Source organism: Amia ocellicauda, unplaced genomic scaffold (genome assembly GCF_036373705.1).
Source record: "Amia ocellicauda isolate fAmiCal2 unplaced genomic scaffold, fAmiCal2.hap1 HAP1_SCAFFOLD_59, whole genome shotgun sequence".
Classification (NCBI taxonomy): domain Eukaryota; kingdom Metazoa; phylum Chordata; class Actinopteri; order Amiiformes; family Amiidae; genus Amia; species Amia ocellicauda.
The window spans coordinates 416,422-432,860 of NW_027102989.1; the positions used below are offsets into that span (position 1 = coordinate 416,422).

General features: G+C 46.4%; 6 non-coding genes and 22 pseudogenes across 6 annotated transcripts; all 28 read left to right on the forward strand.

Annotated features, from left to right (window-relative positions):
• The first annotated feature begins 6,787 nt into the window (after positions 1-6,787).
• Positions 6,788-6,906, forward strand: LOC136738914 (uncharacterized; annotated as a pseudogene).
• A 215-nt stretch (positions 6,907-7,121) lies between these two features.
• Positions 7,122-7,240, forward strand: LOC136738896 (uncharacterized; annotated as a pseudogene).
• A 212-nt stretch (positions 7,241-7,452) lies between these two features.
• On the forward strand, positions 7,453-7,571 carry LOC136738998 (uncharacterized; annotated as a pseudogene).
• Positions 7,572-7,796: 225 nt separating this feature from the next.
• LOC136738982 (uncharacterized) lies at positions 7,797-7,915 on the forward strand (annotated as a pseudogene).
• A 217-nt stretch (positions 7,916-8,132) lies between these two features.
• On the forward strand, positions 8,133-8,251 carry LOC136738883 (uncharacterized; annotated as a pseudogene).
• Positions 8,252-8,460: 209 nt separating this feature from the next.
• LOC136738986 (uncharacterized) lies at positions 8,461-8,579 on the forward strand (annotated as a pseudogene).
• A 224-nt stretch (positions 8,580-8,803) lies between these two features.
• LOC136739072 (5S ribosomal RNA) lies at positions 8,804-8,922 on the forward strand. The gene has a single exon (XR_010812796.1). It is a non-coding gene; the product is annotated as a 5S ribosomal RNA (ribosomal RNA).
• A 544-nt stretch (positions 8,923-9,466) lies between these two features.
• On the forward strand, positions 9,467-9,585 carry LOC136739053 (5S ribosomal RNA). The gene has a single exon (XR_010812778.1). It is a non-coding gene; the product is annotated as a 5S ribosomal RNA (ribosomal RNA).
• A 216-nt stretch (positions 9,586-9,801) lies between these two features.
• On the forward strand, positions 9,802-9,920 carry LOC136739007 (uncharacterized; annotated as a pseudogene).
• Positions 9,921-10,146: 226 nt separating this feature from the next.
• LOC136738922 (uncharacterized) lies at positions 10,147-10,265 on the forward strand (annotated as a pseudogene).
• A 210-nt stretch (positions 10,266-10,475) lies between these two features.
• On the forward strand, positions 10,476-10,594 carry LOC136738945 (uncharacterized; annotated as a pseudogene).
• Positions 10,595-10,803: 209 nt separating this feature from the next.
• On the forward strand, positions 10,804-10,922 carry LOC136738980 (uncharacterized; annotated as a pseudogene).
• Positions 10,923-11,143: 221 nt separating this feature from the next.
• Positions 11,144-11,262, forward strand: LOC136738877 (uncharacterized; annotated as a pseudogene).
• A 220-nt stretch (positions 11,263-11,482) lies between these two features.
• Positions 11,483-11,600, forward strand: LOC136739074 (5S ribosomal RNA). The gene has a single exon (XR_010812798.1). It is a non-coding gene; the product is annotated as a 5S ribosomal RNA (ribosomal RNA).
• Positions 11,601-11,819: 219 nt separating this feature from the next.
• On the forward strand, positions 11,820-11,938 carry LOC136739066 (5S ribosomal RNA). The gene has a single exon (XR_010812790.1). It is a non-coding gene; the product is annotated as a 5S ribosomal RNA (ribosomal RNA).
• Positions 11,939-12,148: 210 nt separating this feature from the next.
• Positions 12,149-12,267, forward strand: LOC136738886 (uncharacterized; annotated as a pseudogene).
• A 215-nt stretch (positions 12,268-12,482) lies between these two features.
• LOC136739008 (uncharacterized) lies at positions 12,483-12,601 on the forward strand (annotated as a pseudogene).
• A 221-nt stretch (positions 12,602-12,822) lies between these two features.
• On the forward strand, positions 12,823-12,941 carry LOC136739025 (uncharacterized; annotated as a pseudogene).
• Positions 12,942-13,160: 219 nt separating this feature from the next.
• On the forward strand, positions 13,161-13,279 carry LOC136739036 (uncharacterized; annotated as a pseudogene).
• A 215-nt stretch (positions 13,280-13,494) lies between these two features.
• On the forward strand, positions 13,495-13,613 carry LOC136739073 (5S ribosomal RNA). Its single transcript, XR_010812797.1, has one exon. It is a non-coding gene; the product is annotated as a 5S ribosomal RNA (ribosomal RNA).
• Positions 13,614-13,822: 209 nt separating this feature from the next.
• Positions 13,823-13,941, forward strand: LOC136738899 (uncharacterized; annotated as a pseudogene).
• A 216-nt stretch (positions 13,942-14,157) lies between these two features.
• On the forward strand, positions 14,158-14,276 carry LOC136738942 (uncharacterized; annotated as a pseudogene).
• A 216-nt stretch (positions 14,277-14,492) lies between these two features.
• LOC136738946 (uncharacterized) lies at positions 14,493-14,611 on the forward strand (annotated as a pseudogene).
• A 220-nt stretch (positions 14,612-14,831) lies between these two features.
• LOC136738996 (uncharacterized) lies at positions 14,832-14,950 on the forward strand (annotated as a pseudogene).
• A 216-nt stretch (positions 14,951-15,166) lies between these two features.
• Positions 15,167-15,285, forward strand: LOC136739071 (5S ribosomal RNA). The gene has a single exon (XR_010812795.1). It is a non-coding gene; the product is annotated as a 5S ribosomal RNA (ribosomal RNA).
• A 217-nt stretch (positions 15,286-15,502) lies between these two features.
• On the forward strand, positions 15,503-15,621 carry LOC136738970 (uncharacterized; annotated as a pseudogene).
• Positions 15,622-15,831: 210 nt separating this feature from the next.
• LOC136738993 (uncharacterized) lies at positions 15,832-15,950 on the forward strand (annotated as a pseudogene).
• Positions 15,951-16,172: 222 nt separating this feature from the next.
• Positions 16,173-16,291, forward strand: LOC136738941 (uncharacterized; annotated as a pseudogene).
• The last annotated feature ends 148 nt before the right edge of the window (positions 16,292-16,439 follow it).

Genomic DNA, 16,439 nt, shown 5'->3' on the forward strand with positions numbered 1-16,439 from the left:
CATTTTCAATGGCGAGGCTGTGGTCACTGAGCCTGTATTTAGTTAGATTTTGTCTCTCTTTTATATTTTGGATTTTTAAGTATTCAGCCAATGTAATGTTTCTATTCAGGGCCCGGTAGCATTCCAATTTGTTTTGTAATTCTAATTCGTGTCTCTAATCTTTTGTGTATTTGCTTTTCAGGTACATGTCAATTTTCCCAATTGTTGTTGTTTTGGTCATTGTGTGTTCGGGCTCTGTGAGCCTCAGAGCCGTGGGGGCGTTTCTGTGTACGTGTAAGATGTTTTTATTAAATTCTAGGTGGAATATTTCCATGGGGCTTTTGTCCCAATTGTTGTTATTGAGGTTCATGAGGGGACCCCACACTTCGCTCCCATATAGCAGGATTGGTTGGATGATGGAGTTTAATATTTTAATCCAAATAGTTATTGGTATTGTTGTTTTCCCAAATTGTGTCTTTATGGCATAAAATGCCCGGCGTGCCTTGTCTTTTAATGCGTTTATAGCCAGGCTGAAGCTCCCTGACGCACTGATGGTCAGGCCAAGGTAGTTGTATCTGGTGCAGTGCTCTAATCCAGTGCTGCCCAGAGTGAAGCGGTACCTGTTTCCCTGAGATGGGGCTTTTTTCTGGAAAACCATAACTCTGGTCTTGTCCAGATTGACTGCCAGGGCCCATTTCTGACAGTACTGCTCTAGCAGCGCCAGGTTCTGCTGAAGCCCCTGCTCTGTGGGCGACAGCAGCACCAGGTCGTCTGCATAGAGCAGGAACTTGATCTCTGTGTCATGGAGAGTTAGGCTGCGGGCGTCAGACTGCTCCAACACTGTGGCCAACTCGATGATGTAGATGTTGAACAGTGTTAGACTCAGACTGCAGCCCTGTCTCACTCCCCGCCCCTGAGTGAAGAACTCTGTTCTTGAGTTGCCAATTTGAATTCCGCATTTGTTTTCAGAATACATTGATTTAATGATGTCATAAACTTTACCCCCTACACCACTCTGTAGAAGTTTATAAAATAATCCCTTGTGCCAGATTGAGTCAAATGCCTTTCTAAAGTCTACAAAACAGGCAAATATTTTTCCTTTATTGTTTTGGGTATATTTATTTATGAGGGTGTGTAGAGTGTAAATATGATCGGTTGTGCGGTGTTTTGGTAGGAAGCCAATCTGACTCTTATTCAGGACACTGTGCTTGGTAAGGAAGGCCAGTATCTGGGCGTTGATGATACTGCAGAACACCTTCCCCAGGTTACTGCTCACACAGCTGCCCCAGTAGTTATTGGGGTCTAATTTGTCTCCACTTTTAAAAATCGGGGTGATCAATCCTTGATTCCCGACCTCAGGGAAACACCCGGCTCTCAGCACCAGGTTAAAGAGTTTGAGCAGAGCCTCCTGCAGCTGCGGGCTGCTGTGCTTCAGCATCTCAGGGCTGATGCTGTCGGGGCCGCTGGCTTTCCTGGGTTTGAGGATTTTGAGTTGATGTTTTAGTTCCTGTATTGTAAATGGGTTATCTAAGGGATTTTGGTTATTCTTAATGATTTCTTCCAATTTATTTAGGTTTTTTAATATTTTAACCTGTTCTGGCTTTGGATTGTTTTCAACATTTTGGTAAAGTTTTTCAAAGTGTGTTTTCCAGATTTCTCCATTTTGAATTGGTATTTCATTTTTTGTTTTTGGGGTATTTATTCTGCCCATATAGTGGTCTTTTTTCTTACTGAGGAGTTGCTTGTAGTGCCGCAGGGCCTGGCAGTAGCTGAGGCGAGCCTCCTGGTTGTCGGGCTCTCTGTGTTTAGTGTTGGAGAGATGTCTCAGGTGTTTCCTAGAAGTTTCACACTCCTGGTCACACCACTGTTCTTTTTTTCTTTTAGACGATTTCATATTTTGGTTTTTAATTGTTTTAATGTTTGATTTTAAAGCCAGTCTCTCAAATATTTCATTCAGTGTTTTGGTGGCTGAGTTTATTCCGTTTTGGTTTATTTGATAGTGTGAGGATTGATATCTGTCTAACATGTTTTCAATCTCATCACTATTCAGGGCTCTTGTGTAGTTCTCTGTGCTGGGCTCTGACCATCTCTAACTGGGTGGCAGGGAGACCAGTTTTGTGGGAAGTTTGGCTCTGACTTGTGGCTGCGCTGATCTTTTTAGGTAAAGTGTTATTTGGCTGTGGTCTGATAGTGGAGATTGTTGTCTGACTATAAACGCATTGTTGGCTTGTGGGTCCAGGTCAGTTATGGCGTAGTCCACCACACTGCTGCCCAGAGCCGAGCAGTATGTGAATCTCCCCAGAGAGTACCCCCTGGTCCTGCCATTGATGATATATAGACCCAGGCTTTTACATAGGCGCACTACCTGCTTCCTGCTCTTGTTTACCACGCTGTCGTGGCTGTGTCAGTGTGGAGGTGTGTGTGTGGCACAGCGGGGAGTCTCCGAACAGGTGTGTGTTCCCCTCTGTATTGATGTAGTCCATCTCTCTGCCAGTCCTGGCATTGAGATCGCCACACAGCAGTACAGAGCCCAGGGTCTGGAAGTGGCAGATTTCGTTTTGAAGCTCATGAAAGCCTTCCTCATTATAGTAGGGGGAGTCTGCGGGTGGCATATAAATTGCACATAGGTATATATCTGTGTTATTTTGTAGGGTGTCTTTTCTGATTTTCATCCACAGGTGTGTGTCTCCTCTCTGTACTGGGCATAGGGCTGCTCGGAGCTCCTCCCTGTACCACACGATAATCCCCCACGAGGCCCTGCCACACCTGACTTTGGGTTTTTTATAGGAGGGCACAATCAGCTCCCTGTATCCATTGTATCCATCCAGTGTATAGACATATCTGCACAGCACCAAGTCTCTACAAGAATGAAAACATCTGAACTATTTACAGTGTTGATCAGTTCAGGGCCTGTGCTCTTCATTCCAAAAGTTGAGGAGCGTAAACCCTGCATATTCCAACTGCTTATTTTAAAGGACATGTTAATATATTTTATTATACTTGTCTCTTCTACATAAGAAAGTTTAATTTGTGGTCTACAACTGATATTATATTACTATTAATAATTATATATGGATATACATAATAATCACTCAAAGATTTTATCTTTGCATCAAAATATCAGAATAATTAAATCACATTTTTTCTTACTCTCCATCTCCACAACCATATATATGTGTGTTGAGGCTCAGTTAACTCAGCAGTGTGGTACAGATGACACTGAGGAGTTGCCTTATCTGGGCCAGCTGGGCAGCATCGGGCCTCCAGGCTCTGGAAGCCGCTGCTGCGTGGCTGTGTGGCTGTGCTGGTCCCCGGCTGTCCGCTCTGCTGTGCTGGACGGGCCCTCTGGGGATGGGGGGGTGGGGAATGGGGCCGCGGGGTCTCAGGGGCTGGGGCTGGGGTGGAGCCGGTGGCTGGGGATGTGGCCGGGGGCTGGGGGGTTTGCTCCTGGTCTCGAGGTGGGGGTGTGTGGGGTTTCGGCCCAGGGTTGTGTCCTTGAGGACCTTTGAGATGATCCTCACACCCGTCTTGTTGAGGTGGACGTGGTCATACAGGTGATGTGGCTGGATGTCTCAGTGGTGTGCCAGGTGGACGTTGGGGAGGAGGGCACATCTTCGGGACACTTCTGCGTTGATGGCCTGGATGATGTGCAGGGGCACGTCTGTGCGGGGCAGCAGTGTGGAGATGGAAATTTTGGCAGTTGGGAATTCCTCTGTGGCTTTCGTTGCTACCTGTCTCAGGGCTGAGGCCACATCGCCCCTGCGGGCACTCAGGTCGTTAGTGCCGGTGTGGATGAGGATGTGTTTGACTTGGCAAAGCCTCCTCTTGGAGAGCAGCTCCAGGGCTCTCTGTGCTGTGGAGCACCAAAGCTTTTTCACTTTTCGCCCAGGGAAGAGGCGCCTCTCAACCAGGAACTTCCCATTGGATTCGCTCAGAATGACCACCTCTGCGTTGACCTGCCACTCCGGGTTTGCGTCGGGAGTGGTGGGGGCAGCGGGTGTGTTTTGGGGGAGTGGCGTTTCAGGGGGTTGTGTATTAGTGGCAGGTCTGGTGATAGTGGGTGTGTCAGGAGTAGTGGGGAGTGTGGGTGGATCAGTGGGTGCGTCAGGGGTTGGAGGTGTTGTGGGGTCAGTGCAGTGCAGTCTCTGTGCTCCAGTGATGTGTAGCTCCTCTCTTAGCTCCTCCAGCTGGCTCTGCAGGCTCCTCAGCTAGCTGTGCTGGGGTGTCCTGGTCAGCTCCTCCCTCGCTCTGCGCAGCTCCGTCCTCAGGGTTTGGCTCTGCTCCTCCAGGTCTCTCACTGCTGCTCTCAGCTCATGGATCTCAGCCTTGTGCTGCATCTTTAGTCTGTGCATCTCATCCCGGAGCTGATCGCACAAGGAGGTCTGGGCCAGGGTGCTCAAGGTCTGCTCCCTGAACTCCGCAAACTCCAGCTCCAGCACTGATAGGCATTCCTTTAGTGTTTTAATGTTGCTGGAGAGTTTTGGGGAGACAGGGGGGCAGTCTGTGGGAGATGGGGCACTGTCTGGCTCCGTGTGGCTGGGGGCAGACTGCAGGGTGGCCGGCTCTGGCTCTTGTTTCTCTACCTCAGTCTGCTGCTTTGAGGTGTGGAAGCCGAGAGCTAATTGGTCCAGGCTGCTCTCGCTGCCCTGCACCATGATGGTCCCGTTGTGGTATACATTAAAAGTGAGCATCACACTGTCTGTGTCTTTCTCTACCAGCACTGAGATCTGCCTGCCTCTGCTAATGCCCCTCTTGTTGTTATTGGGGTATGTCTGGCACAGGGTTTTGTGAAAGGCGGTGGGGTACTGAGTGTAGAACAGTAGATTGTTCTTGACCCTGTTTTCTCCTTTACCGGTGTAGTCTAGGATGAGGGTCTCAGGAGATGCTCTCATCACAGCTTGTTTGTAGTCCTTCTTAGCCTGTGCAGAGCGAATGTCTTCAGGGTATCGGATTTCAAAAGGCAGCTCTGCAGTCAGACTGCTGTTCGATAGATTTCTATCAGTCTCAGTGGCAGTTGGGCTCTCTCCTACTGTCACTCTATTCAAATCGGAGCTCTGCATTTTCATTGGCTGAGTCAACTACTGAGAATGCTTATTTATTTTATTAATACATATTTTTTTTTTAATTATTTGTCTCTTACCTCCAATTCTTGTCTTCAGCTTTTCTTTTCTGACTTTTCTTCCTGAACTGTCTCTCTGCTTTCTTCTTTTTGTGTTTCTCTTAAAATTATTATTTTTTGAATACTTTTTCTTCTGAATTTCTATTCCATGTCTTCTGTGTATGTTTATAGTGCTATATATTCATTTGTAAATCACAAATTAAATCCGCTTATGTATAAAAACAAATGTTTTTTAGGAGCTCATATTCCTCCCTCTCTCTCTCTCTCTCTCTCTCTCTCTCTCTCTCTCTCTCTCTCAATTAATTTCATTTGTATTGTCAAAGCAATTGGACATACATACACATACATACATATACACTCACCTAAAGGATTATTAGGAACACCTGTTCAATTTCTCATTAATGCAATTATCTAATCAACCAATCACATGGCAGTTGCTGCAATGCATTTAGGGGTGTGGTCCTGGTCAAGACAATCTCCTGAACTCCAAACTGAATGTCTGAATGGGAATGAAAGGTGATTTAAGCAATTTTGAGCGTGGCATGGTTGTTGGTGCCAGACGGGCCGGTCTGAGTATTTCACAATCTGCTCAGTTACTGGGATTTTCACGCACAACCATTTCTAGGGTTTACAAAGAATGGTGTGAAAAGGGAAAAACATCCAGTATGCGGCAGTCCTGTGGGCGAAAATGCCTTGTTGATGCTAGAGCTCAGAGGAGAATGGGCCGACTCGATTCAAGCTGATAGAAGAGCAACTTTGACTGAAATAACCACTCGCTACAACCGAGGTATGCAGCAAAGCATTTGTGATGCCACAACACGTACAACCTTGAGGCGGATGGGCTACAACAGCAGAAGACCCCACTGGGTACCACTCATCTCCACTACAAATAGGAAAAAGAGGTGAGACATTCAGATGGTAGAGTCAGAATTTGGCGTAAACAGAATGAGAACATGGATCCATCATGTCTTGTTACCACTGTGCAGGCTGGTGGTGGTGGTGTAATGGTGTGGGGGATGTCTTCTTGGCACACTTTAGGCCCCTTAGTGCCAATTGGGCATCGTTTAAATGCTACGGCCTACCTGAGCATTGTTTCTGACCATGTCCATCCCTTTTTGACCACCATGTACCAATCCTCTGATGGCTACTTCCAGCAGGATAATGCACCATGTCACAAAGGTCGAATCATTTCAAATTGGTTTCTTGAACATGACAATGAGTTCACTGTACTAAACTGGCCCCCACAGTCACCAGATCTCAACCCAATAGAGCATCTTTGGGATGTGGTGGAACGGGAGCTTCGTGCCCTGGATGTGCATCCCACAAATCTCCATCAACTGCAAGATGCTATCCTATCAATATGGGCCAACATTTCTAAAGAATGCTTTCAGCACCTTGTTGAATCAATGCCACGTAGAATTAAAGCAGTTCTGAAGGCGAAAGGGGGTCAAACACAGTATTAGTATGGTGTTCCTAATAATCCTTTAGGTGAGTTCATCGTAGCTCTTAATACTCTCTTTCTGTCTGGAGGAGATATAATTGAAGTATTGTACACGTACCCGGCTACTTTCAACACCCTTTGCTGCACTGATATTTTTCCCTCCATTTTTCTTTTTTCTTTTTTATTTTGCTGGAAGTTCCGTCAATACCCTCCAGCCTTTAAGAGACATCATGCAGCCAGGCCTCTTGGCTTGAGGCCACACCGTCCTGAACGCGCCCGATCTCATCAGATCTCGGAAGCAAAACGGGGCAGGTCCTGGTCAGTACTTGGATGGGTGACCTCCTGGAAATACCAGGTGCTGCTAGCTTTTTCGTCTCCTGGGTAACTTCATCGTAGCTCTTAATACTCTCTTTCTGTCTGGAGGAGATATAATTGAAGTATTGTACACGTACCCAGCTACTGTCAACACCTTTTGCTGCACTGATATTATTCCATCCATTTTTCTTTTTTTTTTTTTTTTTTTTTGGAAGTACCGTCAATACCCGCCAACCTTTAAGAGACATCATGCAGACAGGCCTCTCGGCTTGTGGCCACACTGTCCTGAATGCGCGCGATCTCGTCTGATCTCGGAAGCTAAACGGGGCAGGGCCTGGTCAGTACTTTGATGGGAGACCTCCTAGAAATACCAGGTGCTGCAAGCTTTTTACGTCTCCTGGGTAACTTCATCGTAGCTCTTAATACTCTCTTTCAGTCTGCAGGAGATATAATTGAAGAATTGTACATGTACCCGGCTACTTTCAACACCCTTTGCTGCACTGATATTTTTCCATCCATTTTTCTTTTTTTTTTTTTTGCTGGAAGTTCCGTCAATACCCGCCAACCTTTAAGAGACATCATGCAGCCAGGCCTCTCGGCTTGCGGACACAAAGTCCTGAACGCGCCCGATCTCGTCAGATCTCGGAAACTAAACGGGGCAGGGCCTGGTCAGTACTTCGATGGGAGACCTCCTAGAAATACCAGGTGCTGCCAGCTTTTTACGTCTCCTGGGTAACTTCATCGTAGCTCTTAATACTCTCTCTCTGTCTGGAGGAGATATAATTGAAGTATTGTACACGTATCCAGCTACTGTCAACACCCTTTGCTGCACTGATATTTTTCCATCCATTTTTCTTTTTTCTTTTTTTATATTTTTTTTTTGCTGGAAGTTCCGTCAATACCCGCCAACCTTTAAGAGACATCATGCAGCCAGGCATCTCGGCTTGCGGCCACACCGTCCTGAAGACGCAAGATCTCGTCAGATCTCGGAAGAAAAACTGGGCAGGGCCTGGTCAGTAATTGGATGGGTGACCTCCTGGAAATACCAGGTGCTGAAAGCTTTTTACATCTCCTGGGTAACTTCAGCGTAGCTCTTAATACTCTCATTCAGTCTGGAGGAGATATAATTGAAGAATTGTACATGTACCCGGCTACTTTCAACAGCCTTTGCTGCACTGATATTTTTCCATCCATTTTTCTTTTTTTTTTTTTTTTTTTGCTGGAAGTTCCGTCAATACCCGCCAACCTTTAAGAGACATCATGCAGCCAGGCCTTTCGGCTTGTGGCCACACCGTCCTGAATGCGCCCGATCTCGTCAGATCTCGGAAGCTAAACGGGGCAGGGCCTGGTCAGTACTTGGATGGGAGAACTCCTAGAAATACCAGGTGCTGCAAGCTTTTTACGTCTCCTGGGTAACTTCATCGTAGCTCTTAATACTCTCTTTCTGTCTCCAGGAGATATAATTGAAGAATTGTACACGTACCCGGCTACTTTCAACACCCTTTGCTGCACTGGTATATTTCCCTCTATTTTTCTTTTTTTTTTTGCTGGCAGTTCCGTCAATACCCGCCAGCCTTTAAGAGACATCATGCAGCCAGGCCTTTCGGCTTGTGGCCACACCGTCCTGAACGCGCCCGATCTCGTCAGATCTCGGAAGCTAAACGGGGCAGGACCTGGTCAGTACATGAACGTGAGACCTCCTGGAAGTACCTGGTGCTGCTAGCTTTTACGTCTCCTGGGTAACTTCATCGTAGCTCTTAATACTCTCTCTCTGTCTGGAGGAGATATAATTGAAGTATTGTACACGTATCCAGCTACTGTCAACACCCTTTGCTGCACTGATATTTTTCCATCCATTTTTCTTTTTTCTTTTTTTCTTTTTTTTTTTTGCTGGAAGTTCCGTCAATACCCGCCAACCTTTAAGAGACATCATGCAGCCAGGCCTTTCGGCTTGTGGCCACACCGTCCTGAATGCGTCCGATCTCGTCAGATCTCGGAAGCTAAACGGGGCAGGGCCTGGTCAGTACTTGGATGGGAGACCTCCTAGAAATACCAGGTGCTGCAAGCTTTTTACGTCTCCAGGGTAACTTCATCATAGCTCTTAATACTCTCTTTCAGTCTGTAGGAGATATTATTGAAGAATTGTACACGTACCCGGCTACTTTCAAAACCTTTTGCTGCACTGATATTTTTCCCTCCATTTTTCTTTTTTCTTTTTTTTTTTGCTGGAAGTTCCGTCAATACCCGCCAGCCTTAAAGAGACATCATGCAGCTGGGCCTCTCGGCTTTCGGCCACACAGTCCTGAATGCGCATGATATCGTCAGATCTCGGAAGCTAAACGGGGCAGGACCTGGTCAGTACTTGAATGTGAGACCTCCTGGAAATACCAGGTGCTGCAAGCTTTTACGTCTCCTGGGTAACTTTATCGTAGCTCTTAATACTCTCTTTCAGTCTGCAGGAGATATAATTGAAGAATTGTACACGTACCCGGCTACTTTCAACACCCTTTGCTGCACTGGTATATTTCCCTCTATTTTTCTTTTTTTTTTTTGCTGGCAGTTCCGTCAATACCCGCCAGCCTTTAAGAGACATCATGCAGCCAGGCATCTCGGCTTGCGGCCACACCGTCCTGAATGCGCCCGATCTCGTCAGATCTCGGAAGCTAAACGGGGCAGGGCCTGGTCAGTACTTGGATGGGAGACCTACTAGAAATACCAGGTGCTGCAAGCTTTTTACGTCTCCTGGGTAACTTCATCATAGCTCTTAATACTCTCTTTCAGTCTGTAGGAGATATTATTGAAGAATTGTACACGTACCCGGCTACTTTCAAAACCTTTTGCTGCACTGATATTTTTCCCTCCATTTTTCTTTTTTCTTTTTTTTTTTGCTGGAAGTTCCGTCAATACCCGCCAGCCTTAAAGAGACATCATGCAGCTGGGCCTCTCGGCTTTCGGCCACACCGTCCTGAATGCGCATGATATCGTCAGATCTCGGAAGCTAAACGGGGCAGGGTCTGGTCAGTACTTGGATGGCTGACCTCCTAGAAATACCAGGTGCTGCAAGCTTTTTACGTCTCCTGGGTTACTTCATCGTAGCTCTTAATACTCTCTTTCTGTCTGCAGGAGATATAATTGAAGAATTGTACACGTACCCGGCTACTTTCAAAACCCATTACTGCACTGATATTTTTCCCTCCATTTTTCTTTTTCTTTTTTTTTTTTTTTTTTTTTTGCTGGAAGTTCCGTCAATACCCGCCAGCCATTAAGAGACATCATGCAGCCAGGCCTCTCGGCTTGCGGCTACATTGTCCTGAACGCGCCTGATCTCGTTAGATCTCGGAAGCTAAACGGGGCAGGGCCTGATCAGTACTTGGATGGGAGACCTCCAGGAAATACCTGGTGCTGCAAGCTTTATACGTCTCCTGGGAAACTTCATCGTAGCTCTTAATACTCTCTATCTGTCTGGAGGTGTTATAATTGAGAAATTGTACACGTACCCGGCTACTTTCATCAGCCTTTGCTGCACTGGTATTTTTCCCTCTATTTTTTTTTTTTTTTTTTGCTGGCAGTTCCGTCAATACCCGCCAGCCTTTAAGAGACATCTTGCAGCCAGGCGTCTCGGCTTGCGGCCACACCATCCTGAACGCGCCCGATCTCGTCAGATCTCGGAAGCTAAACGGGGCAGGACCTGGTCAGTACTTGGATGGGAGATCTTCTGGAAATATTAGGTGCTGCCAACTTTTTACGTCTCCTGGGAAACTTCATCGTAGCTCTTAATACTCTCTTTCTGTCTGGAGAATATATAATTGAAGAATTGTACACGTACCCGGCTACTTTCAAAACCCTTTGCTGCACTGGTATTTTTCCCTCTATTTTTCTTTTTTTTTTTGCTGGCAGTTCCGTTGATACCCGCCAGCCTTTAAGAGACATCATGCAGCCAGGCCTCTTGGCTTGAGGCCACACCGTCCTGAAGACGCAAGATCTCGTCAGATCTCGGAAGAAAAACTGGGCAGGGCCTGGTCAGTAATTGGATGGGTGACCTCCTGGAAATACCAGGTGCTGCAAGCTTTTTACATCTCCTGGGTAACTTCAGCGTAGCTCTTAATACTCTCATTCAGTCTGGAGGAGATATAATTGAAGAATTGTACATGTACCCGGCTACTTTCAACACCCTGTCCTGCACTGATATTTTTCCCTCCATTTTTCTATTTATTTATTTTTTATTTTTTGCTGGAAGTTCCGTCAATACCCGCCAGCCTTTAAGAGACATCATGCAGCCAGGCCTCTTGGCTTGTGGACACACCGTCCTGAACACGCCCGATCTCGTCAGATCTCGGTAGCTAAACGGGGCAGGGCCTGGTCAGTACTTGGATGGGAGACCACCTGGAAATACCTGGTGCTGCAAGCTTTTTACGTCTCCTGGGAAACTTCATCGTAGCTCTTAATACTCTCTATCTGTCTGGAGGAGATATAATTGAAGTATTGTACACGTACCCGGCTACTTTCAACAGCCTTTGCTGCACTGATATTTTTCCCTCCATTTTCCATTTTTTTTTTTTTTTTTTTTTGCTGGAAGTTCCGTCAATACCCGCCAGCCTTTAAGAGACATCATGCAGCCAGGCCTCTTGGCTTGCGGCCACACCGTCCTGAACGCGCCCGATCTCATCAGATCTCGGAAGCTAAAGGGGCAGGGCCTGGTCAGTACTTGGATGGGTGACCTCCTGGAAATACCAGGTGCTGCAAGCTTTTTACGTCTCCTGGGTAACTTCATCATAGCTCTTAATACTCTCTTTCAGTCTGCAGGAGATATAATTGAAGAATTGTACACGTACCCGGCTACTTTCATCACCCTTTCCTGCACTGATATTTTTCCCTTCATTTTTCTATTTTTTTTTTTTTTTTTTTGCTGGAAGTTCCGTCAATACCCGCCAACCTTTAAGAGACATCATGCAGCCAGGCCTTTTGGCTTGTGGCCACACCGTCCTGAATGCGCCCGATCTCGTCAGATCTCGGAAGCTAAACGGGGCAGGGCCTGGTCAGTACTTGGATGGGAGACCTCCTAGAAATAACAGGTGCTGCAAGCTTTTTACGTCTCCTGGGTAACTTCATCGTAGCTCTTAATACTCTCTTTCTGTCTCCAGGAGATATAATTGAAGAATTGTACACGTACCCGGCTACTTTCAACACCCTTTGCTGCACTGGTATATTTCCCTCTATTTTTCTTTTTTTTTTTTGCTGGCAGTTCCGTCAATACCCGCCAGCCTTTAAGAGACATCATGAAGCCAGACATCTCGGCTTGCGGCCACACCGTCCTGAACGCGCCCGATCTCGTCAGATCTCGGAAGCTAAACGGGGCAGGACCTGGTCAGTACTTGAATGTGAGACCTCCTGGAAATACCTGGTGCTGCAAGCTTTTACGTCTCCTGGGTAACTTTATTGTAGCTCTTAATACTCTCTATCTGTCTGGAGGAGATATAATTGAAGTATTGTACACGTACCCAGCTACTGCCAACACCATTTGCTGCACTGATATTTTTCCATCCATTTTTCTTTTTTTTTTTTTTTTTTGCTGGAAGTTCCATCAATACCCTCCAGCCTTTAAGAGACATCAAGCAGCCAGGCCTCTTGGCTTGAGGCCACACCGTCCTGAAGACGCAAGATCTCGTCAGATCTCGGAAGAAAAACTGGGCAGGGCCTGGTCAGTAATTGGATGGGTGACCTCCTGGAAATACCAGGTGCTGAAAGCTTTTTACATCTCCTGGGTAACTTCAGCGTAGCTCTTAATACTCTCATTCAGTCTGGAGGAGATATAATTGAAGAATTGTACATGTACACGGCTACTTTCAACACCCTGTCCTGCACTGATATTTTTCCCTCCATTTTTCTATTTATTTATTTTTTATTTTTTGCTGGAAGTTCCGTCAATACCCGCCAGCCTTAAAGAGACATCATGCAGCCGGGCCTCTCGGCTTTCGGCCACACCGTCCTGAACGCGCATGATATCGTCAGATCTCGGAAGCTAAACGGGGCAGGACCTGGTCAGTACTTGAATGTGAGACCTCCTGGAAATACCAGGTGCTGCAAGCTTTTACGTCTCCTGGGTAGCTATATCGTAGCTCTTAATACTCTCTTTCAGTCTGCAGGAGATATAATTGAAGAATTGTACACGTACCCGGCTACTTTCAACACCCTTTCCTGCACTGATATTTTTCCCTCCATTTTTCTATTTTTTTTTTTTTTTTTTTTGCTGGAAGTTCCGTCAATACCCGCCAACCTTTAAGAGACATCATGCAGCCAGACCTTTCGGCTTGTGGCCACACCGTCCTGAATGCGCCCAATCTCGTCAGATCTCAGAAGCTAAACGGGGCAGGACCTGGTCAGAACATGAATGTGAGACCTCCTGGAAATACCTGGTGCTGCAAGCTTTTACATCTCCTGGGTAACTTTATCGTAGCTCTTAATACTCTCTATCTGTCTGGAGGAGATATAATTGAAGTATTGTACACGTACCCAGCTACTGCCAACACCATTTGCTGCACTGATATTTTTCCATCCATTTTTCTTTTTTTTTTTTTTTTTTGCTGGAAGTTCCGTCAATACCCGCCAACCTTTAAGAGACATCATGCAGCCAGGCCTCTCGGCTTGCGGCCACACCGTCCTGAACGCGCCCGATCTCGTAAGATCTCGGAATTTAAACGGGGCAGGGCCTGGTCAGTACTTGGATGGGTGACCTCCTGGAAATGCCAGGTGCTGCAAGCTTTTTACGTCTCCTGGGTAACTTCATCGTAGCTCTTAATACTCTCTTTCTGTCTGGAGGAGATATAATTGAAGAATTGTACACGTACCCGGCTACTTTCAACAGCCTTTGCTGCACTGATATTTTTCCCTCCATTTCTCTTTTTTTTTTTGCTGGCTGTTCCGTCAATACCCGCCAGTCTTTAAGAGACATCATGCAGCCAGGCATCTCGGCTTGCGGCCACACCGTCCTGAACGCGCCCGATCTCGTCAGATCTCGGAAACTAAACGGGGCAGGGCCTAGTCAGTACTTGTATGGGAGACCTCCTGGAAATACCTGGTGCTGCAAGCTTTTTACGTCTCCTGGGTAACTTCATCGTAGCTCTTAATACTCTCTATCTGTCTGGAGGTGTTATAATTGAGGAATTGTACACGTACCCGGCTATTTTCAACACCCTTTGCTGCACTGATATTTTTCCCTCCATTTTTCTTTTTTCTTTTGTTCTTTGCTGAAAGTTCCGTCAATACCCTCCAGCCTTTAAGAGACATCATGCAGCCAGGACTCTCGGCTTGCGGCCACACCGTTCTGAACGCGCCTGATCTCATCAGATCTCGGAAGCTAAACGGGGCAGGGCCTGGTCAGTACTTGGATGAAAGACCTCCTAGAAATACTAGGTGCTGCAAGCTTTTTACGTCTCCTGGGTAACTTCATCGTAGCTCTTAATACTCTCTTTCTGTCTGGAGGAGATATAATTGAAGTATTGTACACGTACTCAGCTACTGTCAACACCCTTTGCTACACTGATATTTTTCCATCCACTTTTCTTTTTTTTTTTTTTTTTTGCTGGAAGTTCCGTCAATACCCGCCAACATTTAAGAGACATCATGCAGCCAGGCCTCTCGGCTTGCGGCCTCACCGTCCTGAACGCGCCCGATCTCGTCAGATCTCGGAAGCTAAACGGGGCAGGACCTGGTCAGTACTTGAATGTGAGACCTCCTGGAAATACCTTGTGCTGCAAGCTTTTACGTCTCCTGGGTAATTTTATCGTAGCTCTTAATACTCTCTTTCTGTCTGAAGGAGATATAATTGAAGTATTGTACACGTACCCAGTTACTTTCAACACCCTTTGCTGCACTGATATTTTTCCCTCCATTTTTCTATTTTTTATTTTATTTTTTCTTGCTGGAAGTTCCATCAATTCCCTCCAGTGTTTAAGAGACATCATGCAGCCAGGCCTCTTGGCTTGCAACCACACCGTCCTGAACGCTCCCCATCTCGTCAGATCTCGGAAGCTAAATGGGGCAGGGCCTGGTCATTACTTGAATGTGGGACCTCCTGGAAATACCTGGTGCTGCAAGCTTTTTACGTCTCCTGGGTAACTTTATCGTAGCTCTTAACACTCTCTTTCTGTCTGGAGGAGATATAATTGAAGAATTGTTCACGTAACCGGCTACTGTCAACACCCTTTGCTGCACTGATATTTTTCCATCCATTTTTCTTTTTTTTTTTTTTTTTTGCTGGAAGTTCCGTCAATACCCACCAACCTTTAAGAGACATCATGCAGCCAGGCCTCTCGGTTTGCGGCCACACCGTCCTGAACACGCCCGATCTCGTAAGATCTCGGAAGCTAAACGGGGCAGGACCTGGTCAGTACTTGGATGGGAGACCTCCTGGAAATACCTGGTGCTGCAAGCTTTTACGTCTCCTGGGTAACTTTATCGTAGCTCTTAATTCTCTCTTTCTGTCTGGAGGAGATATAATTGAAGAATTGTACACGTACCCAGCTACTGTCAACACCCTTTGCTGCACTGATATTTTTCCCTCCATTTTTCTCTTTTTTTTTTTTTTTTTTGCTGGAAATTCCGTCAATACCCGCCAGCCTTTAAGAGACATCATGCAGCCAGACATCTCGGCTTGCGGCCACACCGTCCTGAACGCGCCCGATCTTGTCAGATCTCGGAAGCTAAACGGGGCAGGACCTGGTCAGTACTTAAATGTGAGACCTCCTGGAAATACCAGGTGTTGCCAGCTTTTTACGTCTCCTGGGGAACTTCATCGTAGCTCTTAATACTCTCTTTCTGTCTGGAGAAGATATAATTGAAGAATTGTACACGTACCCGGCTACTTTCAACAGCCTTTGCTGCACTGATATTTTTCCCTCCATTTCTCTTTTTTTTTTTTGCTGGCTGTTCCGTCAATACCCGCCAGCCTTTAAGAGACATCATGCAGCCAGGCCTCTTGGCTTGCAACCACACCGTCCTGAACGCGCCCCATCTCGTCAGATCTCGGAAGCTAAACGGGGCAGGGCCTGGTCATTACTTGAATGTGGGACCTCCTGGAAATACCTGGTGCTGCAAGCGTTTTTCGTCTCCTGGGTAACTTTATCGTAGCTCATAACACTCTCTTTCTGTCTGGAGGAGATATAATTGAAGAATTGTTCACGTAACCGGCTACTTTCAACACCCTTTGCTGCACTGATATTTTTCCCTCCATTTTTCTATTTATTTTTTTCTTTTTTTTTTGCTGGAAGTTCCGTCAATACCCGCCAGTCTTTAAGAGACATCATGCAGCCAGGACTCTCGGCTTGTGGCCACACCGTACTGAATGCGCCCGATCTCGTCAGATCTCGGAAACTAAACGGGGCAGGGCCTAGTCAGTACTTGTATGGGAGACCTCCTGGAAATACCTGGTGCTGCAAGCTTTTTACGTCTCCTGGGTAACTTCATCGTAGCTCTTAATACTCTCTATCTGTCTGGAGGTGTTATAATTGAGGAATTGTACACGTACTCGGCTATTTTCAACACCCTTTGCTGCACTGATATTTTTCCCTCCATTTTTCTTTTTTCTTT